The sequence below is a fragment of the Pleurodeles waltl genome, chromosome 9, assembly GCF_031143425.1.
Source record: "Pleurodeles waltl isolate 20211129_DDA chromosome 9, aPleWal1.hap1.20221129, whole genome shotgun sequence".
NCBI lineage: Eukaryota > Metazoa > Chordata > Amphibia > Caudata > Salamandridae > Pleurodeles > Pleurodeles waltl.
The window spans coordinates 659,235,518-659,251,828 of NC_090448.1; the positions used below are offsets into that span (position 1 = coordinate 659,235,518).

At 43.0% G+C, this 16,311-nt stretch overlaps 1 protein-coding gene across 1 annotated transcript in view; it reads right to left on the minus strand.

Annotated features, from left to right (window-relative positions):
* The window catches only part of PPP1R37 (protein phosphatase 1 regulatory subunit 37), a 726,853-nt gene that overhangs the window by 535,104 nt on the left and 175,438 nt on the right, over window positions 1-16,311 (minus strand). The gene's annotated exons all lie outside the window — the stretch shown is intronic.

Here is a 16,311-nt window from a genome sequence, read left to right on the forward strand (position 1 = left end):
TAGCAGGAGAATGAGCCAAAAGTGCTATCTAAGCACAAAAGATATGCGAAGGGAGTAGACATTTCCAAAATGCGAGCACTGACAGACGCTGATCTTCCTTTTTCTTTGCTAAAGAATAAGCAGCATGTTGTGCAGATTGCTTGGAAAACAATAATACGGCCACTGAAATGCTATTTGGCTGAAGACCACCAAACATTATATTAATTTGATGCTGATCAAGAGGGTAGACAGTGAAGTTGTTTCAGAGTAGGTTTACATGCTTGAACTTCCTTCAGTCTAGGATGGTGTGGCAAAAACTGGCAGGGTGCCTATGCCACAAAGCCAAGTTGGTATACATGAGTGCCGTGATTTGGGGGGGGTGGTGGGGTGGGGGGGGGGGGGGGGGTGGACGGATTAAACATTCTACTCGTTTTTTGTCATACAGGCCCATTTTGTAGAGGCTATACTGTACGTTTAGTTTCTTAGTCAATTAAGTCCATGTTACCAGACACTATCTACATGTGTTCTTACATGTTTTTACCACTTTATATTGTCATATTCTGTGCATACTAATTCTTCATGAGTGGGAAAACAGCAACAGTTCAAGTAAACACAAATGACTCCCCCCCCCCCCCCCCCCCCCCCACCCGTCCCTGCCTTTGTATAGACTAAAAGGGCCTGTAACTTGCCAATCCTACAGGCTGAGGTAATTGCCACTAGGAAAGCGGTTTTGAGCATCAGCAGACAAACAGCACAAATGTGCATTAGGTCAAATGGAGAAGCCTTGAGAAACAAGCCACTGTAGAAGACCTGTATGAAGAAAGCTGGCGGAGAAAACAGAAATGCAGATTGGTCAGCAAAACATCCTTTCACAGTACAGACTGCTAAGCTTTGCTGAGCAACTGAAAGGGCAGGGCGTCAGAAAGCCAGGCAACGAAGTAGTTTGAGGACTTGCAATAAGAAACAAACTTAATCCAGCAGGTCCACACAGACTGACTTGGTAATGGACTTGCAAGCAGCTATAAAGACATCCACGCCCTATGGCCTCTAATTCACACAGTTTAACCTCCAAGCATGTGGTGGAAGCATCTTGGGGAAACAGCAAATCTGATATAGGTGGGAGAGAATACAGGATGGAATGCAGAGTTCACAAAAACAGAAGTAACTAATCTTCTCCCTCATTTGATCTGTGATTAGAATCACTTGTGCTTGATGACCTTGCAACTTCTGCAGGACGCATGAAACAAAGGAATTAGAGGGAACCATGCATACAACATTGTGACCAGCACAACTAGGAGATGTCCCCCAGGGAACAACAGACAAAACGGTAGACTGCAGGTCAGAGGGCACTGCCTGTTGAGAACCATAGAAAAGAGATCTAACGCATGGATACCCAAATCCAGATAAGATATGTCTGTGTCCGTCACACTAGGACAAAACTCTCATTTGTGATTCTCTAGAGACAAGCAATGCAAGGCATTTCCATTCACATGCAGGCTAACCACCAGATAGGTCAGAACAGAAAAACTAGCCTAATGCAGAGCTGTTTAAAAGTGACAGTGCTAGAGAAAGATGGGAGCTGTTGCGCTTTTTCCTTAGGTCCTCCCATTCCATTAAAGGAGCAACGTGTCTGCTGCAAGGTCTGAACCAATTAAGAAGACTAATCCTGCCGGGAAGCGCTGGTTCCCAGAAATCCACAAAACCAACAATATTGTTGGTGAAACTGCTTGGTTAAGGATGCTTTTTCCAGCAAGCACAATGTAGTTTTTGTACCAAAGAGCCTCCTGAAGTCAAAAGGCATGTCCAATACAGCAGGCTAGATGTCCTGAGAAAAGCCTATGGAGCACATCAAGGCACTCTTGTACAGGGTAACTGAAGTAGAAATAGAACATGGCCACTGTGTGAGTCAAGCCTCGACCAATTAGGAATTTGTCTGCAGGAATCCAAAATCATTAACCACTAGATGGAAAATTATTTTCCATTATATTTCAAAAGCTAATGATAGCCAGTATTGTCATTCCCACAAAAAGGAAAGTACCATTTGAGGGGGCACGTGTTGTTTGCAGCACTTGCAGACAAAATGCCCAAGGCAAAGAGTTTGCAACCAATGAGTCCAACTGATTGGACTCGTGGTCTAGTGGTGCAGTATGGAAAGCATAGTGGTTACAATTGGCAGAGGATGCATGAACCAAAAAATCTCTAAAGAAATAACTTAAGATGACAGTGCAGTCCTACAGCACAACACAATTTGCCTGTGAACTGCTGGGTCAAAACCAGCTTCTCCCAGGAAGTCATCATGGGCTCCTGTAATGCACTGTTGAATGGTAGAAGGGGTTTCACGGGGACCAGATACTGCTGTAGGATTTCAGGTAAGAATGCTAGACTTGGGAAGTAGAGCAAGCAAAGTGAAACTTGAGCGCTTCTACGATGAAGGTACTTCAGAAGTAAGGCCAGAGGAATATGGGATATCATCTTTTGGGTAAGTATTAATACCACAAACATTATGCTCATCCAAGTAGCAGAACATTAATTTCATAAGGAGGGAGGAGGTTGAAATGTAAATAGCGTCCCTCCATGCCACAAAAAAAAAAATCAACTTAAGCATATCCAGGGCATATGAAACAAGACATGTTCTTTCATGACAATCTCTGCGTTCTAGGCTGAGCAAGAGGATGGCCCTCAAAGAAAGCTGTCACCTTAAATCTAGCCACACAAATTATTTCTAGAGTCTTGGAGGGCTATGACACACTGAAAAAGGCTTGAAAAGCACTCAGGACATTTAGGCTTTCACCTCCGCAGGAGGTAGCTTCTTCAGAATCGGGGAACCAGCGTAGATGGTTGAGGGGCAGTCCCTAGGAGGTCTTACATGTCCTGTCAAAAAGCCTTGACCATCAAACAGTTGATAAACAGAGCTGCCTCAAGTGTCTAAAGAACTAGGATTAGCTCTGAAAATGTGGAAAATACACCATCGGGGAACTGTACTACCAGTTCTCAAAATGGTCCCAGGAGTATTTCATTAAGAAATTAACTTCTTCTTGGGCCATTTATTATTCTTTTTTGAAAGAGGTCCTCTTGGTCCTTTGTCAGGAGACTTACCTGAAAGAGATTAAAGGGATGGTTTAGGGGTCTCCTTACAGGTCCAGACCAGAAACAGTTGTTTCCCACTCCCTGATGGACTTAGGGTGCATGGATGTGCAGGGATTATGCTGAAGGATCACGGGAAGGCCACAGGCACCAGAAACAGATGAAATAGGAATCAGATAAATGCATCTTTTTAGGTCGCGCCTACCTGATATCTTTTCAATCGGTAAAAGCCTTTTGTGGACACACCTAAAACTTGGTGGGCTTAGATCGCTTACCAATGGCTGCATTGTACCCCTCCACTGCTCCTATTTAGGGAACTATTTTTTTCTATTAAGGACCTCATGATTATTTGTGTTTTCTTGCTCTCACCCTCGTGTGATGCTTCCCTCCCCAGCAAATACCTGCCCTCTGTGTTGCTCCCCACCACTACCAGCTTGTGTATAAAAGCTCTGAAGTATACAAAAAGTGATGGATGGAATGCTTAAATTAATTTCAACCACTGGTAATTACTTAGGCTGCATCCCAATCCATCCTTATTTTGCACATCTTAGTTTGGACCCAGCCATATTCAAATCAATCTTGTCCCTTCTCCAATGGGAACAGTCTAGCCCAAAGTACCAGGCCAGGCACTCACTGATCAGGAACGGAAGGGACCTAGGACAGTATAGCACTCCGTGCTAACAAAAAAAGTGGATATTAGCAGGACTGACTTGCTAACAAATACTGTTAACAATATTGAGTAGGTTGTGTTCTAAAATAAAACTATCTAGTTCAGCATCGCTCAATGTTTCATCTGCCATGGTAAAGAGTGTTAAGTTAGGCATCTCCACAAATGACGACGTTTGACCCATGAGTGAGAAACTTGGGTGAAATGAACAAGCCATAAATAAGAGCAAATAATAAGCAAAAAAATACCATAATTAGCATAACGAAACTGTCACTGTAAAAGTTAATTAGATATAAATCAAACTCGTTAGAAACACTCTACAAAGAGCATTTGGGTCCCTCTGCAGCTAAGATCAATGACCGTAATATTGAGGTTTCATACAAGTTTAAACCAGGAAGAACACTGCACGAGTTAGATGGTAATGCATGGACTGAAAAGCAGGTATAAACGTCACAAATAAGATCTATTAGAGCCAAGGTCTCCTGTAATAGTATTATATTATAGGAGTTGATAAAAAATAGCCACTCAAGCTAATTTTATATAAGGAAGCCGGCAGGCCAAAACCAGAACACAAGCTCACATTCACTCTACAGTTATTACTGGACTCCACTAAAGTTTTGGGAAGTTTCACATTAGGTCAATCCATTTGTTCTCCGTTCTGCAGCAGTAATGAAAATATTACTTACCCAGTAAGCATCTGTTTGCAGTATGTACTGCTGTAGATTCACATGTTCTGCATACTTGTGCCATCTAGTGTTGGTTTGCAAGTTGTTTTTCTTTGAAAAGTCTTTCGAGGCAGGAGGTATAGCGACTCCTACTCTTGCTGGCAATGTGCATGGGCATCAACTCCATTGTTAGATTGTTTTCTTCAGTTGTCTGGTCCTGCCGTGTTTTTGCCAAGATTTGGTACGAGGCCGTTTTTCGAACTCTTCAGTTCGGGATACCTCTAATACGACGGTATTGTCTTTTCAAAAAGATATATCCTATTTTTTGCTTACTGTGACCTGAAGAAACTACCTGTCAGATCGATGCGTTCTGACAGAGGTCCTTCAGGCTGCCATTTTCTCAGTTCCATCCCGAGAAGAATGAACTTCTAATGGAACTAACTCTTTTGTTTATGCCCCAAGTGCCATGCAAAGTTCCTGAGGACCGACGAGCCCCAGGTCTGCAACCTCTGTCTTTGGACCACAAAGAGGAGGACTGCAAGGCTTGAAAATATTTTCGATCTAACAAGACCCTGAGACATCTTCCGGCTACAAGACATGTTGGAACTAGAGCAGGAGCTAGTAAAGGCCTCCACTGCTGAGGAGGCGGCCTTTTTGGATGTGTAAACAGTTCTTGAAATGCAAGATGTCCCTCCAGCTCAACCAACTGTGAGTATCAGCTCACCTGCTGAGCCCAAAAAGACTACCACTTACACCAAATCAAAGGTTACTGGCTGACACCACCCTCCCCCCCGACCTCCCCTCCTCCCCAGCACTGTCTGAATGATACCTGGAGGTCTTGTGGGTGGAGTTCCCATTTGTGGACTTGCTGCTGCATCATGCTGAACAGGTCTGCAAAGTCATTGTCTATTCCTAGGAGATATTCTGCCAACAGGTGCATGTTGTGCTGTAGAGCCCACTTCCATATGATCTGAGACAGGTATGATAGTTTTGAGGACCATACCGCCCCCCACAACCCCAACCCTCACCCCCCCCAATTTTTGTAAGTAAAACAGTCTGTCCGGACTAGGACAACCTTGTAAGACAGGTGAGGAAGGAAATCTTTTAGTGCCAGGAATACCGCCTGACATTCTGAGAAGTTGATGGGTAGGGACTGGTGTTTGGCATCCCAAAGACCTTGGACTGTCAGATCTTGGAGGGGAGTACACCAACCAGTCTGTGACAGGTTTGTGATTAGTGTGATGTGAGGACCAGTCTCTAGAAAAGGCCACACCTTCAACAGGCTGTTGAAGTTCCACCATTGCAGATAACAGTGAGTTTAGCGGTCTGACACTAGATTTTCCAGGTGACCCTGTGACTGAGTCCATTGGCGAGATGGGCACTGCTGCAGGGGACGCACTGTACTCTTGCATGTGGAACTATGCCAATGCAAGAAGCCATCATTTCCAACAGACACATGATGTTCTTTACTACATAATACTGGTTCTCTTGGAACGGAGGCAGAAGTGTCTGAAAATTCTGGTTGCGAGCGGGACTGGAGTATGCTTACCCTAACTGTACACTCAGTATTGCTACTAAGTCGGGTTGAATTTCTAAAGGTTGGAGATGAGATTTGGGGTTGTTGAGAGTGAATTCTAGTTTGTGAAGGAGATCCACTGACAACTGAGTATGTTGTAAACACTGGCACAGTGTACTGGGGCTGATGAGCCAGTCCAGGTAAGGAAATACGTGGACGTTTTTTTCTTCATAGGTGTGCTGCAACCACTGCTAAGCAATTTGTGAATACCCACAAAGCGGTAGTCACCCCAAACTGAAACTTTGAATTTATAATGTTTGCCTGCAATGACGAATCTTACATATTTTCGGTGTGCAGGGTGGATTGGTACATGAAAGTAGGCATTCTTTAGCTCTAGAGCTATCATAAAGTCACCTTGTAGAAGTGGAATGACATCCTGAAGAGTGACCATTGTTTTATTGTTTAGAGGTCTGAAAGTCCCACCCTTTTTGGGAATACACTCCTGAAACTTGGTGTTGCAGAGGAACAGGTTCTATGGCCCCTTTGAGGAGAAGTGCTTGGACCTCTTGCTCGAGAAGTGATAGATGTTCCTTTGATATCCTGTGAGTGCAAGGGGGAACGTTGGACGGTGTGGAAAAGAGCTCCAGACAACAGCCAAGTTGAATAATGGCAAGGACCCATTGGTCCATGGACCAAATGAAAATGTTGGAGTCTTCCACCAACAGGTGTTGGATGGTCAGGAAGAAGGAGTAGGTAATGACTGTTTGGCAGTGGAAGTGGATCCACGTGTGACGGAACTCTTCACTATGCCTTTGTGGTTAGTCTTCCTCTAGGATCCTTTAAAGTAGCCTCTGCTCTAAGAGGATTGAGGCTGCCTGTGTTAGGACGTGGAAGCGTATGTGGCAGAGCATTTGTACGTTCCACCCAGGGTGTCAAAATGAGCTTCTCTGTGTAGGGGTTTGTAAGGCACCCAGGGCCTTGGCAGTGTCCTTTATTTTATCAAGTGTGGTATCCACCTGCGGTCCAAACAGGTGCTCCTTTTCAAAGGGCATGTTTAAGACTGCTTGTTGGACCTCTGGCTTGAAACCGGAACACTGAAGCCAAGCATGCCTTTCTTAAAAGGAAAATGGTTGATCCCTCTAGCTACTGTGCCTGCAGCATCTAGAGTGCACCGTATGGAATTATTAGTAATTATTTGGCCCAGTTTAAGTTGTTCCTCAGCGAGGTATTGTAGCAATTTCTCCATCTCGTCCCAATGTGCCCGATCATATGGGGCCAAAAGAGCCTGAGAATTGGCAATGTGCCAGTGATCTGCGGCTTGCGCCGCTACCCTCATTCCTGCAGCGTCAAAACTTTTGTGTATCTTTTCTAGGAGAGGAGAGTACTCAGTTGCCTGACTGTTAGCCCGCTTATGGGCAGTGGTGGCAACTACAGAGTCTGGTGGCACCTGTACTCTAATGTTAAGGGGGTCCGAAGGGGCCACCTTATACTTTTTATCCACCCGAGGGGCGATCACTCTGGAGGGGACAGGTCTTTTAAATACATCTTTAAATACATCTTCTGCATGTCTGAGTATGCCAGGACGCAAGGAAAGATATTGAGTGTCCCTATGGATTGAGGAAAGCGTGTCAAACAAAAAGTCCTGCTTTATGGGCTCTTTGTGAAGAGTACATTGTGGAATGCCACTGCCATGGATACTAACTGTTGGTATGAGGTGGTATCTCCTGGAGGGGAGGGACAAACAGGATAAAGATCAAGGTCATTAGGAGTAATGGGATATGGATCATAAGCATCCCATGGATCAGCATCATCAGGTGGACCCTCTAAGCCCCCCTGTGTAAGACTTCGGTGACTCTTGAAGTGTGCCGTCCAGTGTTCCCTGTATAGGGGCTTAGGGTGGAGAATCGGGAGGGGAAGGAGATGGTGGTGATGATGGAGGAGGCTGAGGAGGAGAAGGATGAGGAGGTAGAGAATAAGTATGGCAAGCTGGGCTGGTGGCCTTGTCCCTTGTCTTTTTCCTTGGAGATATAGGAACGTCCAAGTCCTCCTAAAAGGTTAATTTCATATTTGGAGGCTTATGCTGCTGGATCTTCCTCAGTGCTGAAGTGGAAAAGTTAGCTGCCAGATTGCAGTCCGAGGAGGTTGAAGCCAAGGCTGAGGATTTAGCCTTTGCAGCTATTTTCGGCACTGAGCCAGAAGGTGGGCAACCAGAATAGTCTTTTGTTGCCGACCATGGCCAGGAGGCAGTGGTATAACAGCAACCTCTTGGCTAGGCAATGGGTCTTCCTTGGAGGATTTCTGTGAAAGAGCAAGGGCCACAGTACTCACACACTGGGCAAAAGAAGAAGTTTTTGGCTCTCAATGTCGAACTCCACATCAAAGTCAGAGCTATCCTCAATGCAAAATGTTTCTTCCTCCTGGGCTGCTGGCTCCTCCTGGGCAAGTTCTTCCCCAAAGATACACATGGTGTCATCGGATGCTTTTTGTGCCTTCTCAAATCGCCAAGCCCCCAGGTCCCAAAGGTTCTTCTTAGACCTGAAAGAGTTACAAGCATCGCAATCGGTCTTGCAGTGGTCTGGGGAGAGGCAAAGGTTGCACATAAAATGTTAGTCGGTGCACAGGAACTAAGTGTGGCACTGGGGACATAAATTAAATGGTGTTAATTCCATTGGGGAACCATTTCTGTCGATGTCGGAGCCACATTCAAGGTGGGCCTAAGATGAGTGCTAAAGCCCTGAAGGGTGATTGGTCGAAACCTGAACTGTTGAAAAGAGAATACCGTCAGAACAGAAGAAAAGGAGAAAGAACCAAACAAAGTCAAGACGGAGCGGAGGTACACATGTCCAGACCAGACGGTGGAGAGAAAACAAACTAAAAGTGAGACGATGACCATGTACAATATCACTGAGAGAAAGAGTCACTCGTTCTTGTGACTCAAAAGACTTCTTCGAAGAAAGAAAAAAAAAAAAAACTTGCACCACTCCAGACCAAACTCTAGATGGCAGAAATATGCAGAGCATGTGTAACTACAGCCACACATGCCATCGAACATATGCATTTCTGATTGGTAGTGAAAACCTATTTGGTGCAAAAGAGAAATAGTTTTCTGCACGTATGCAAGGCATGGTACTTCACTTCTCACTTTTATCAGTCAATTATCCATCCAGTGTGGCAACACCTTTGTGACTGCGCTGTGAATGCACTGCCACAACCGTCAGTCATTTTGTGAACACTCTTGGGGCTGTTGTCACTACCAATGTTGGAACTATGAATTGGTAATGAACTCCACTTACCACAAATCTGAGGTACTGACACTGGGATGGGAGAGTTGGGATGTGAAAGTAGGCATCCTGGAGGTCGAGTGTTGGCAGGTAATCACCTTGGTGCAGAAATGGTATGACATTTGCAATGCTGTCCCTCTTTACATTATTGGAGGTGATGTAGTAGTTTTGGCACTCTGATTCAAGGATAGGACCAGAGTCTTGTCCTCCTTTGGAATCAGAATGTACAGTGCTTGAACTTCCTCCAGTAAAAGTAGACAAGTCACCCAGCGCATAATGTATGGTTGTGGTGGTACAAAGGGTAAGGTAGCAGTAAACACAACATCCTTGTGAAAATTTACAGAGTACCCACTGATTCTAGGTAATCCTCAGAGATTTCACGCAACAGCCGTGATCAGAAGGAATACGTCTTTGGTTATTATTTGATGACAGAGGTACCTCTTCTTTGAGCAGCTCTACCCTTCCTTTGACCGTTTGCTCTGAAACACCTCTTTGGAATTGTTCCTAATAAGCTTGTTGTGCATCATGAAATTATGCTGGATTCTGTGCTTGCAAAGCAGAAGAGGTTGTACGAAAAGGTACTCTGAGTGGTGCTTTATGAAAGCACCACTCTTATAGCAGTTGTAGCAAACCCATACCTCTGGCAGTAGCAGTGTCCTCCTTGATTCTCTCAAGCATACTGTAAACCAGAGGTTCAAACACTGTCCTCCATCAAATAAGGCACTGTTGCACTTCTACACAGAAGGCAGAAATTCTAAGTTAAGCATGGAGTTGTTAACGGATGTTGGTGTTAATTGGACCCAAGGTTGCACCTTTGAAGTCTAAGGCACAAAACATATCACCATTATTTATAACCTTTCACCTTCAATAATCTTTCTCTATCCCAAGGAAGTTGTTTTACCAATTCTTCCATCTCACCCAGCTGGCTTGAAAAGCCACTTTTTCTCTTTGTCTGGAGAGGATGTGCCGCTACTGCTATGCACTCAAGCATATTATTTGCTATGTAAGTCACCAATGAGACACGTGGAAAACGACAACAAATTAAGACCTGGTTCTATAGAGCCGATCTGAACTTTTTTTTCACTGGTGGAGTTAAAGCCCTGGCCTTGACTGGGGGGTTAATTTTTTCAGCAAATCATGTAAGCAGTTTTTAATATTGGTGTAAATTGAGTGGAATACCTGTTTTGGACAACGTTTCTATTAAGAATTTTTCCTCCTCCTCCTCCTCCTCATGCATTGGAACATTATGATGTCCCACATATTGTGCTATGACAAGCGATATACACTGGTATCCTTTTGACTCAATGCCTTTTTGGGTACACCTTCAGGGATATATCGTCAAAGTCAGTCCTACATCTTGCCAGGCATCAATCTGGCAAAACATATTCGCTAACCCATGATAAGGTGTAACTATATCTGAAAAGTATTCTTGATCAGTGACACCGGTGTTTGGAGAGGAGTGGAACCTTGTTCCGGCCTCTTCTTTGTAAGAGAAAGCCTCCATTTAGTCTGGAATACTTCGTTTCCACCAATTATTAGGAACTGGATTTGATGCAGGAATTCTTTGCTAGTACGAGGTTAGTATGGAGCTCAATGTAATTGGTGTAGTTGCCTTCTGTCTGCTTGGTCCCCTTCATCCAGACACTGTCCTGGTATATTTAGGCTTTGAGGGTGTGCTCTGTTTGAGTGCAGTTGGGTGCCTATATCAGTGCTGAAATTATCTTGAGGACCTCAACTCTTATGGTTTCCCAGCAGTGAAAGCTGTTTCGGTGCTGTCAAAGATTTTTCCAAAGGAAATTACTTATCCAAGGCATGGCACACTCAGGCCAGTTCCTTGTATGGTTGTTTATGCTCAGCTTGGGCCAAATCACTGTGGGAGGATCCTCAGTGCCATGTGTGGCCTTGCATATCCTAGGCCACTGGGGCTGCAGCAGATCTTAGGTGTCAATGCTTGAAATCATAGTTATCCTATGTATTGGCTGTGGGTTTCGTGGAGGCCCCTGGATATTTCTCTCTAAGGCTGGAATCTTGCCACTGGACATGGGGGGGAACTCTGCTCTTTCAAGGCCTCCGGACTCACAGATGAGCCTTCCTTTCAGTTGTCAGCCTGTGCTCTTTCAACTCTGTTGGCAGCTGCTCCGGATGACAACTTGGTAGAGCACTGGCACTGACGAACTGAGTGATGTGCCCGCCTTCCATAGTGTCGGTGCCGAACTGTCTGTTCAACAATAAGGCATTACATGCGAAGCATGCACTTTTGTGTGATCCTGTGACAAACACAGATTACAGACCAGATGCTGGCACAACCACAGTAGTTAGTTAAAAGGCAGAATTTAAAAGGTATATTCTCAATATCTTCCCTGCAAAAAAGCCATTGTTATAATAACATCCCCAGGTTATTCATTTAATTTTGCCCCAAAGTGGTCAAATGTCTCTGGATTACCTACCTTCATTTTCTTCTCTCAATGTGACCCTGTCCACTGGCATCAAATCACAATCTTTGGTACTCAGTGAAACGAAGAGCTCAGAGACGCACTCAAGCCCAGTGGTGGGACTAAAAAAAGGTGGAGCCACCTCTCCCACACCTGAGGCTGTGGACATCATCCTTGCTGCCAGGCATCCGTCTTCGACGTCGATTTACCCTGGACGCAGGGACAAATTTGTGGCCTAGTGTGGAGTCCATAAGAGGGACCCACAAGACAAACTGTTGGGATGTTTTATTGTTTGTACTGCCTTTGGCCCAACAAGGTGTTGTTGTAGGCACTCTTCACCCTTTCGCTTGCAGGCCTTTCCCCCTTCAGCGCTAAGCCTTTTATTTGGCTATTTGGGGTAGTTTCGCATTTAGGCTTCCATAACCTTTTGCCGACATAAGCTAACCACGCCAAATTTGCTTCCTTTTTTCCAACAGCCTGGGGAGTCTAAAGGTACCCATGGTTTGTGGATCCCTTGGAGGCGACGACAAAATAACCAAAATATAGCTACATTTTGACTTGAGGAAAAACAGGAAAATCTGCTCTGGATAAGTGTCTTTTTTTTTTTTTTTGCATAAAAACAGGATCAAAAGCAGTTTGATGTGCTGAAGTCACCGTCTTCCCAGCTTTCAGGAACATGCAGATCTGTATCAAAAACCTAATTTTTGTTACAACAGTTTTGGCATTTTTCAAACAATTAGTCAATGTTTCCTATTTTCTGTGCTTTCAACCTTCTTCCAGTTTGTGATGCAAAGTAGTGTGAAACCCATGGGTGATCCAGGAACGTTATGTACTTCTGAAAAGCAGACAAGAATCAGAATTCAGCACCAGTGTTATGTGTAGATCTCTCAAGGTTTTCCCAAAGAAACTAACTGTTGAAATAAAATGTTAAAAAAATATTGAAAACAAGTGAGAAAATACATCAATTTTTGACAATGTTTTCACCTGTAACGTTTTGCTACAATGGCCGATTTTGAAAAACAACGCACTATTATGGTCGCTAGACTGTTTTAGTTGTGGTGACATATGGTTTGTAGGTTCTCCAAGAACCCGAGGTTCCCAGAGACGACAACTGAGCGGCAAACAATGGTTTTTCATTGTGTACAGAGTATAGACCAATTAAAATGGTGAAATATGTAGAGTGAAAAATAGATACCAAGGTAACCTGTGTATTTCTGAAATGGGCACACAATATTGAATTTAAGAGCTGTGGTTATTTGTACATGTCTGAATGTGGGGGTACCCATACGAACATATGATTTAAAAGTTTTTTTTTCAAAATGTCTTCTGACTTACACAATGGCTTACATTTGGAAGGAACAAATACAGCTAAATCCAATAGGTGATAATAAATAACCTAATATTTTAATTAACAACAACCTCCAATGTGCCCCCAGGGGTGCAGAAATCTTTTGGACCTGGGGATTCTCCCCTTTCCAAAGATACCTTTTCCTTTTGGTTTGCTACTTGGGAGCCTGAGATATGCCCAAAGCACAGAAGAAGTGAAAATGAAATGAGCCTCCCTTCCACTTTCACTGAAATCATGTCACTGCGCCACACAAGCCAATCATTATTATTTTAGAGAACAAAAACAGCCTCTGGAGCGAAGGAAGCTCCTCTCCAGCTCCCAAGTCTAAAATAAATGACAGGAAAATCCCCCTGGTGCTCACATCAGAGGACTTTCCTCCATTGTGTGCTAGGACAGCCTTCAGCTGTCCTAATCACACAAGCACAGGTGCTGAGGATGGCTCCAGGATGCCCTCAGCATCAAAGCAGTTAAAGGACTAGAGGAGTGGGTCCCAACTTGTGGTCCGGGGACCCCTGGGGGTCCGGAAAGCCTCCTCAGGGAGTCCACATCTGCTTGGAAAATTAAATAATATTAACAGATTCATAAAGTGTATATAAATAAAGTGGCTAAATATACAACTGAACATTTTAAAATGTACATTAAATGTCAAGGAATTTAAAAGTGGAGGCTTAAAATTAAATTAGTATCCTCAGATTAATTTGTGGGAGCAGTGCAGGTACATCAAACAGAATATAGTATGGACGATGCGTAGCTTCAATTGAATTTAGAAAAGCTCTACCCTTTTTATTAAAATTATTTTTTTTATTTATATTTGTTTGCAAATTAAATAAAATGTGTTATTTATTTATGTATGCGTTAGATGAATGCTTGTGTCTGTAATTTGTGTGTATTGTTTTGCGTTTCAAATCATTAATGTTTGGTCGGGTTCCCTGACTTCCAGTAATGACTCAGTGGGAGGTCCCCATGATTCCAATTATGATTCACTGGGGGTCTTCGGGTTCCAATAATGATAAAGTGGGGGTCCACAGAAGTCAAAAGTTTGGGAACCACTGGTTTAGAGCTCAGGAGAAGAGCAATAAAATAACAGTTTATTGTGGTCAACCACAGTGGGTGTAATATTCCTACAAAGAACCAAAACAGCTTAAAAAAAACAACGTAATTGAGAAACAACTAGATAGTTAATATTAACTGCTCGTCTGCCAAAGCAAAAGAAAAAAGAAAAAATGTATGGGACCAAAACTGTAAAAAACAAATAAACATAACATAGTGGTAAAAACTGTGGAAATGGATTAGGAGGATAAAGACTACTGATGGGTGACATTTACAATCAACTTATATGCACAAAATGCTGTTGCCCCAGCATTCTGGGATACACCAATTAAGAAACTAAAACATACCCCTCAACAAGCTTTGATCACAGTGTATCCCACCCACCCATTAAAGGCACTCAGTCATGACTATTATATGTGTGACCATGACAGATGGTCTCCAAAATCATGACAACACACTTTTTTCCCTTTCCCATACCAGACATGCAATAGAATGGACTAACTTACTGATTTCAGGGTCCCTCCTATATGCACTTGGAGACCTAGACAGAGCCAGATTGGTATCTGATCAAATATGCACTGCAATAACATTATCAATGGAAGCTGACTGGTCTAAAGACAAACGCAAGAGAATGAACAAGGAAAACTAACTGATTAAAAAAAAAAAAAAGATGCTGCAATGAAAATGGCAGTTACAATTTTTTGAAGACGGTACACACGTTTACCTACGACGTTTCGTGGGATGCCTTGAAAGACACTATCACAGGTGTAAGGATTGTTTTTATTGACCTTAATACTAAATATGCCAAATAAAATGTATCCCAATTAGAGAAAGAAATCAAATGGGGGTACAGTATAGACATACATAAGGCAACTCCTTTCTCGAAACCTGGACCAAGAAAAAAATAAGAATATAGCAAAATTCTCAACGGCTTAGCAGGCAGAAGTTGGGGTCGTGAAACAAATCCCTGAAGTTGTGGGATCTGAACAAAGGTGGTAAAATGAAGCTTCACAGATAAAGTTTATGAAGTCTAGATCTAACAATTTATCAATGAGAAAAAATGGTATAACCCATACAAAAGCTCAGCAAATGGCAAAACTGTGTATAACGTTCAATACTGATATATATATATATGCCCCCAATACCATGATAAACACAGACATTTCTGAACCATATCTTCACAATATATGCCTCAATGTGATTTCTGAATCAGGCAGGAAAACTTCATACAAATCAAAAACTTCAGAAATATATAACAAAATCTCCAATGGGGTAGGGGACAAGATCTAAACTCCAATTACCTGAATTATTTCAACACTTTGCATTGTTGAAAGGGGCCCATGATTGTGGTCATCAAGAAAAGAGATGACAGCCAAAAAAATATACATGCAGCAATATTACTCATTAACCTGGACTGCAAGATGTAAACCAAGGTGCTGTCCAACAGAGTGGAGACAATCCTACCAAAACTGATAGATCCAAAACAAAACGTTTTATGAGGAAGAGGCATTGTAATGTTGACATAAGAGACACTTGAGCCACAACCATGAAGGAGCAAGACACTCCTGCACAGCAATGACAGGCATGGCACTGGATGCAGGAAAGGCCTTTGATGAGGTTTCCTAGCCTTTTCTACAAGCTGTCCTATATATACACAATACACATAAGCGCCATTTCATTCCTTCCCTCTTAAATATGGTGCAAGACAAGATTTCCCTTAATCACCCTCTCCCTTTTTATCAGCAACAGAAACCTTACGTGCATCCATCAGATCCAACCTTGACACTTAGTGTGTCCTTTAATTGGGTGACATATAAAGCAGTAGAATGTGGATGATAATCTAGTTTTCACAGAAAATGCAAAAACGTCTATCTTGGTGCTAAGGAACACAAGCAAACAATATTCCTCTGCCTCTGGTTACGCCACAAGTTGTTGTCTTGCTAAAGAATTTGGAGGTGGAGATTTTGGGTGGGGGTGGGGTGGAGTAAACCTACCTGACTTTGAAACATACCAAGCCTTTCTCGTAAGACAAGAAGAACTCCAGTTCCTTCCCATTGATCCGTAACAAGCAAATTGGCTAAAATATGAACTTCTCCTTAAAGATATACCTATGTTAGCACTATAAACCACTCACAAGATTAATTCTCAACACTCCAAATTGTTTCGGGAAGTGGGCTCAAAGATCTAGATACAAAACTAACCGCAGAAAACCTTCAACACAATCAAAGATGACCACTTGAAATTCAATATTTCCTAAAAATAAAGTTAATGCCCACATTACATTTTGTT